A 6,355-nucleotide genomic window follows, 5' to 3' on the forward strand; every position below is an offset into this window, starting at 1 on the left:
ATATTAGATTAAATTAAATTTTTTGAATTATAAAAGTAACAAAAAATATTAATTACAACTACCCCTCTAAGTTATGAAAACATATATTATGATCATTGATATTACGTAACTGTTAATGAAAAAAAAATTCATGGAAAACATTTTTTTAAGTTTTCCCAGAAACTGATACATATATTGAAGTAATATTTTACAGGTATATGCACTCAGTAAAACCATTTAACAAAAAAATTGACACCTGAAATTTCCGCTGGGGCCACTACCCGATACTTACACCGCCATGCTCTTTTAGAAAAAAAAAACGATATACTACAAGAATTTTAAAATTATTTTGTTATTATTGATACGTATATTCTTTTTATTATTGAAAGTTTACGACAAAAAAAAGAATTAAGTATAAAAATCCATTTACATATGTAAAAAAATTAATAAAAAAAAACCGAATACAATGTCTAATAGTTTGGTTATATTTTCTTGCATAAAAAAAAATGCATGTTGAGTTTGGACGGGTTCAACTGGTAGATATCGTTTATTGAATTACGTGTTATTTTACAATTAGAAGGTAAACGGGATATTGTAACGTGTATGTATTTGCACTGACGATGAACGTAATATTTGAATAAATTATTAGCGTATTACCAACGACTGTAACATTTATTTAAAGTTTGCAGTTGGTGCAATATTGCTCTTTATTGACTGTTTACTTCTCTAACGACAAGATTATAATTTCATGTGATTATTCCCATAATATTCTCATAAGTACGTATACGTATACGTGCAAGGCCAAGTTCAAGACGGTTTTCAAAATTTTTTTATAGAACATTAAAAATATTATTTGTTGTGATGGAATTTAATTTATTTTTGTCAAAGATACAAAATAAAACAATGCCCCTTCCCATTAAAAAAATTAGTTGACTCATCATGTAGAAATTAGTATATAAACTTAAAATTATTTTATTTAAATAAATTCTACAACTTAGTATATAGCCATAATTTCTCCCCAAGACATTTTGAGTAGGTATGTATTATAGAGGGATCTTTGTGGAGGGTTGATTTTATAAATAATAAATTTAGGTGTATCAGATTGGTGTAAGAAAGGACTGTATATTGTGTGTACTTGAATAAGAACACCCTGTGAGTTCATTAGATTGTCTTTTCCGTTCTAGTGAATGTAAGGTGTACAAAATGTTCTTTAAATCTAACGTTAAGTGCTACACGACTCTGGCCTATGTACTGTTTTGTTGTTGTTAAATATAATTCTTTATTTGGAAAAGTAAAGTTGGTACCCTGTATTGTATAGATTGCTTGCAGCTTGTAAAATGCATTTTTTGCATAATTTTGGATTATTATATTTTAATTAATCGTAAATAAGTATCTGCCCAACCTTTTTCCTTTTTTTTTGTAAGCATTTTTCGTTAGTAACATTTTCAGAATGATGCATCCCAATTTCTGAATTACGCCGTATTTTCAATTAGCCACAGCATTTATTTATTATCCGTTGCAGTACAAAATAAGTATTTGGCACTAGATTGAACATTCATGTACACAAACATGATGCATAACTCCATCTTATGCTTCTGATGTGACTACCAAAATATTGTAAATAACAGAAGTTATTGCGTTTTGGAAATTTTCTTTGTCTAACTTATTTGTAACAACAATTCCCAAAATCGAATTTAATTATTTTTTTAAATTCTTTTATTATGTAACAATTATATTAAGTGGTTTCATTTTGCTGGATGGGTCAATTTACCTACTAAAATAAAATTGACTACAGAATAGTCTAAAATCTACATATATGAAATTGAATATTTTTTATGATGTTTCGACTCTAGTATTATTGAAGTACATACAGTTTATTAAGTACTTACGTAATAATAAAGACAATCAAAGAAAATAATGATAGAAATTGTTTCACCAAATTTTGTATTAGGTAAATATTGAAGATGCATTTAACAAGTTGTAGGTAAACTATTAAATTCACATTAAAATCGTCTTCCAAACCAAAAGTAAATCAATGTATTTTGCGTCTACTAATGTGTTTCGAAAAGAAAAATTAATTTCCGATTCCCTGGTCAACTTTATCTCACAACCAGTTCTTATTTCTATATTTAGCCTTATTTCAGGGAAATGACATATAAATTGGTCCAGCCGATACAATTTCAATTGTAATTCAGTCAATTTCCTTGGTAGTTCAGCGACTCTTTTTTGATCAGTGTGGGTAGATAGATAAATGTTACATTTCCATTCACAGCATGTAATAAACTATTGATATAAATTATAAATACACATTCTAATCGTTTTAGTAGCTCTTTTGGAGGTCTTGTTTGTACATATGTCTACCTAGATAATCACTTCCAGACTTTCTCATTGGGGAATTTAAATGATCAATTCAGTTACAGTATTTTATGGAAAAATTATTGAAAATAAGCCTTTAATTTTTATACGTAGATAAAAAATTATGTAACATTAAATCCAGTACAATATATCATATTATTTCCTGATTTTAATTTTTGTTTCAATATATTTAAAAAAGGGATCGAAATTTTGAATTGCCGCAGTTACATTTCCTGATAATCCGGACCACGATTTATTATTATTATTTGTTAAATGTTTTATGAATATGTAGGTATCATATTTTCTCATTTATCTAGGTATATTTTTTTTATAATAATATGTATAATGAAACTGGTTTTATATTGTTAGTAAATATTTTTCAAAAATTGTACCTAACAGTCGTCCATCTTTCTTACCAATAATTTTTTTTTCTGAACAATATGCATAGATATTTGCAAAATGCATTTTTGATTGCAAAATTGCATTAGTGTTTATTATGTAAGTATCTACGTATTATGTACTTATTATTTAAATTTTAACGTATTAACATAGTAAAATGTCAGTTTATTGAGACATTTATAACTATGTATTCTTTTTTATGTGCAGTATTCAAATGAGAAGTCAGTTAGTTATGTAACACAAAAGTAAATTAAAATATTTACTGTCACCAGTTATGTTAGAATTAAAAAATAATTCGAGTTGAAGAAAATTTTCGCTTTATGAACACGTTTTTCAATTATTGTTTCGAAGACATTGTTTCTACGTCTATTACTGTTGCTGAACCCACCTTAACCCGTATTATAACTTCTGATCATGTCGCAAGGTAATAGAAGTACTTCGTTCGTGTTGTCTTTTTCTACCGTAACCTTATGATCCCAACCTAGCCACTTTTTTTGCTGTTTTTTATAATGTAATATTGAGTGCCTTACTATTAGAAAGAATTTATGGTAGTCAATTGCTTTTTTCCAAAGAAGATTAATAGAAATTCGAAGTAAAGAGATAACCGAGACATATTCTTCTCTTTATGTCTTAAGTGGAAACTTGTTAATGTTTAAGTAATTAACTAACAAAATAATTGTATAATTGAAGCGTACATGAAATACATTACAATACAATTTAAAGCAATTTTACAATTAATTGCATTAAATTCATTTTGATTGTTAAATGTGTTATATTCAGATTTTTAATGAATCGATTACTGCTGCGTTGAAACCATTAATTAGATACCTATTACAAACTTTAGTTAATTAAATTATTGTGTATGTATGGTGAGAACGCACGACCATTTTTTATCGTTCTTGCGTGAAAATGTTTTATTTTATTATGACCTTTTAAAGGTCCTTCATAAATTCTAAAAATTGGAAAACCCAAAACAATCAATTTTTCTTTTTATTTTTTGTTTATCTTTTCTCATAAGGACTGACGATCTTATGATGATGATATCTTTTCTCGTTGCAGTGGATCTAAATTCTAAATTAAAATTAAAAATTTCTTAATTCTTAACAATTAATATTTTGAACTAAAATTCTGAAAAAAATGCTGATAATTTTGCACTGGAAGAACGCATACTGTAATAAAGAAAAAAATAATTTGGAAATAGTTGATTTTTACTAATTTTCCAATTCATGAGCGATCCCTAAATGATAGTGTTTAATCATGCTAATTTTTAGAGATAAACTAATAGACCTTTAAGAAAAATGATAAAAAATAGGATCTTTCTTGTACCTATGAGAATATTTTTTTTTAATTTTTCGTTTGTTTGAACGTTTAGAAATATTTTATTGTTAAATGACGGTAGGTATATTAATTAGCATATGTATATGATTACAAAAATTTGAAATGCATAATCGTTGGTGTAATACGATTAAGCGACGCGTTAGTTCATCGAACTATCTTTCGACAAACAGGCGTCTGTGTCTATTTTGGCATATAATAAGAGACGACATAATACAATTGCAATTTCATAATTAAGAAATTACGATAATTAGTACTAAAAAGTTCTTGCCAAAAAGTTGAAAAAACATACATTAAGGGGACGAAGTAATTTGCCATAAAAATACTCTTTATTAGAAAAAATCCGATTATTGTTTATTATATTCGTCATCCTAGATCTTACCTGAAAAATGTAAAGTCACAACTTTTTTTTCGGTAAAACTTCAGCAAATTATTTTTTTTTATCAAAGAAATCTTGCTATTGCTTGTACGTATTTTAGTTCTGTTAAAAAAATTTGTAAAGATCACCGCTTAACACATTCACATACACACACTTAAATATATACACTTGAATTAAGGGATACAGCAGGCAGCAGAACTGAAATTAGAATTCGAAACGAAACGGCTTCGTTCCAACTTTCTATAAAGCGCTTAAGTTCCCCCGTTTTTCGAATTTAACCAATCGCAAAGTTGGCTGAGAGGTACACCGTGACGTCAGAGACGAGCCCACGACGAGCCTCCTGCGATTAAAAGTAATACGTACATATTACAACAAAAAGAATGAACTCCCTTTCTTTGCCTGCCTCTTCAGTCTTCTTTCTTTTATTAATAGGTAGTCTAGGACGCTCCTTTATTATTACTGAGTGTCTATATCAGTACCTCACATCAATCTTGTAAAAAACATTCAAATACAAATACTCTTACATCATAGAGTACTTGAAATAAAATGCAAATACTTTATAAAGGCATTTGAAAACAAACAAATGCTTCAATAATCTTCTAAACAATTCATTCATAGTCATATATTCTTTTGAGTTTATTGTTTATTAATGGTGTACATATAGATAGAAAAATATATTTAAATAGAAATAATAAATACTTTCATTGAATGTATCTCAAATACAATTACACATAGAATAGGGGTGTTTGATTAAGGTGCCTATTTTAAATACTTATTTACACACAATTCGTTCAAATCCTCACACTCATTAGTAAATTTTTAAACTAGACAATGCTTTATTGTAATGTTGTGCGTTTATACATACATTTATCTCAAAATAAGTTAGGAGAAAACAAATGTTTTCATTTTACAATTTCTATAAATAAAACCTATCTTTATTTCTTTATCAAATATTTATAAATGCATTAATTATTAGAAATTGGTATAAGTATTTAAAATATGCTGTTAGTGTCATAGTTAGCGTAATTGAACGCACCTATAAAACATATTATTGTCTATGTATCATAAGTGTAGAAAGGATTTTTATCTATAGGTCTTCCACCGATTTCATTCTTATCAACTTATCTATGATTTCATCTTGTGATATATGGATACCTAGTCTAGGGATATGTCATTGTCTTCGGTCTTCGACTTGTCTATGGGCTTCCAAAAGACGACGTACCATCGTTTCTGCTGTCGTTAAACGGAGACTATTTCTGAAGGTGTTTAATATTAAACCTTATTCAATTTTAATTTGATTATGTGGAATACGTTTATATTTAGTGATTGATGGGGTTCGATTACCATTGCTTAATTTTTTTTGGCGTGAACGACTTGGATGGCGTGCTGGTTTCGTGTTTCAACATGGGAGTTCCATCATCTTGGCATCTTGCCTGTCCTCAAATCTAGTGTGAATTTTGAGATTTTTAGTTTACTTGAGGTCGAATAATTAGGGTTTCGTAAGAATTTTTGAATTTTGGTAACAGTTTTAGACGATGATTGCCGATTTTTCATATTCATGTGACCACGTCGTGATGAATTGCTTTGGTTTTATAGCCAAAATATGTAAAATATTCAATATTATTTGGGTTTTAACAACTGTTTTTTCTTTTTGTACAATATAGAGCTTGCTGCGAGATAAATCCTTGGATTAGATGGACCTTGCTACTTAGAGATGTAACATTTCTGGTAGTCAGTTTAATTTGTTAATTTCAAGAATGCACCTAATGAGCTGGTCGCAAAATTCATAGGACTCAAGATGTTAATAATGGTAATTATCGTTTATAATAAAACAATAAAAAAACCTACTGAACATATAACTAACATTAAATTGTTTTAACAGGTTCCATTAAAACTTTATCAATGAAT

The 6,355-nt window shown here is 28.0% G+C and overlaps 2 protein-coding genes across 3 annotated transcripts in view; one reads left to right on the forward strand and one right to left on the reverse strand.

The window, feature by feature from the left end:
- Positions 1-4,713, reverse strand: part of LOC108738857 (sialin) — a 24,694-nt gene extending 19,981 nt beyond the window's left edge. For both annotated transcript variants that reach the window (XM_018472462.2, XM_018472461.2), the window contains exon 1: positions 4,451-4,713. The gene's annotated coding sequence lies outside the window, so the exon portion shown is untranslated. The remainder of the gene's footprint in view (positions 1-4,450) is intronic.
- The window catches only part of LOC108738848 (ubiquitin carboxyl-terminal hydrolase ZUFSP), a 49,930-nt gene extending 43,575 nt beyond the window's left edge, over positions 1-6,355 (forward strand). The window contains exons 8-10 of the transcript XR_003231751.1: positions 5,541-5,709; positions 6,112-6,257; positions 6,330-6,355. The gene's annotated coding sequence lies outside the window, so the exon portion shown is untranslated. The remainder of the gene's footprint in view (positions 1-5,540; positions 5,710-6,111; positions 6,258-6,329) is intronic.

The sequence above is a fragment of the Agrilus planipennis genome, unplaced genomic scaffold (assembly GCF_000699045.2).
Source record: "Agrilus planipennis isolate EAB-ADULT unplaced genomic scaffold, Apla_2.0 scaffold213, whole genome shotgun sequence".
Classification (NCBI taxonomy): Eukaryota; Metazoa; Arthropoda; class Insecta; order Coleoptera; family Buprestidae; genus Agrilus; species Agrilus planipennis.